General features: G+C 38.8%; 1 pseudogene; it reads left to right on the plus strand.

Annotated features, from left to right (window-relative positions):
- The first annotated feature begins 229 nt into the window (after positions 1-229).
- LOC102835947 lies at positions 230-1,135 on the plus strand (annotated as a pseudogene).
- Positions 1,136-1,533: the final 398 nt, after the last annotated feature.

Consider the following 1,533-nt stretch of genomic DNA (forward strand, 5'->3'; position numbering starts at 1 on the left):
CAGTATATTATCCTGTCTGATTATACACATTGAAATGTAAAAGGGCTACCTGGATTTAAGAGAATCACTGCCACTGGAAGGACTTAATAAAGTTAAGTTCTTAACTTTAGTTATATAATTAAAGACTTAATAAAGTTAGTGTTGTAAAGTGATATTTAAAGCTTAGCTGACAGTTTGCTCTTCATTGACTCTTACTCATGTCTTCACTTCCAGATGACATACCAGCTACATGGAAACAGGAAACCAAACAAAGTTTTCAGAATTCTTCCTGCTGGGCTTCTCTGAGTATCCAGAACTACAGCCCCTCCTCTTTAGCATGTTCCTGTCCGTGTATCTAGTCACTGTGCTCGGGAATCTGCTCATCATCCTGGCTGTGACCTCTGACTCCAATCTCCACAACCCCATGTACTTTTTTCTCTCCAACCTGTCCTTTGTTGAGATCTGTTTCGTTACTACCACAGTTCCTAAGATGCTGGCAAGTATCCACACACAGAGCAAAAGTATCTCCTACATAGGTTGCCTCATTCAGATGTATTTCTTTCTTTTTTTGCTGGAATGGATAATTTTCTCCCGACCATAATGGCCTATGATCGCTGGCCATCTGTTATCCCTTGTACAACACAGTCATCATGAACCCCCGACTTCTGATGTCTTGATTCATCGCTTTCTGGGTCTCTCTGCTTCATACTTTACTAATAATGCAACTTACTTTCTGTATAGAAAGTATAAAATTTCAAATTTATTCTGTGATCTGGCTCAGATTCTGAAGGTGGCCTGCTCAGGTACCCTCATTAATAATATCTTCGTGTTTGTGGACACTGGTCTGCTGGTTGTGTTTCCCATCACTGGAATCCTCTACTCTTATTCTCAGATTGTCTCCTCCTTAAGAAATGTGTCTTGTGCTAAGGACAAGTATAAAGCATTTTCTACTTGTGGGTCTTACCTCTCTGTTGTATCCCTGTTCTATGGGTCAAGTTTTGGGGCTTACTTTAGTTCTTCCCAAAGAAGCTCAATAGCCACACTGATGTACACTGTGGTCACACCAATGCTGAATCCCTTCATCTACAGTCTACAGAACAAAGATGTGAAGAGGACTCTAGGAAGGCTTCTCAGTAGAGCAGCTTCCTGTGGATAATAGGACACTGCCCTCATGGTTAAGTGGACCTCACTGACTTCAAAGGCAAATGTGTGTTATTTTTACTCAACTTTGATTTTGGTAATTCCTTGTCATGTCCCTGCCTCATATATACTCCAAATCCAAAATGTTCTATCTGTAGTCAGTCTTTTTAATAGTCAATCCTGGAGAACACAATTCCAATTTGAATCATTTAACATGTCAAATGTTGACATGGTTTCTCCAAAAATAAACTTGTCAAAACTGATATTCTTCATCTTATTTTGTTGTGTGGATATTATTCTTTCAGTGAAATAGATTTAAAATAATAGCCATAACTAAGTGCTTGACACATCATTGAAAATTTCAGTTGTTTCCTCCTTTAGCCAAATCACCAGCTACATAAATCCCTTCATATA

Source organism: Chrysochloris asiatica, unplaced genomic scaffold (genome assembly GCF_000296735.1).
Source record: "Chrysochloris asiatica unplaced genomic scaffold, ChrAsi1.0 scaffold00529, whole genome shotgun sequence".
Classification (NCBI taxonomy): Eukaryota; Metazoa; Chordata; class Mammalia; order Afrosoricida; family Chrysochloridae; genus Chrysochloris; species Chrysochloris asiatica.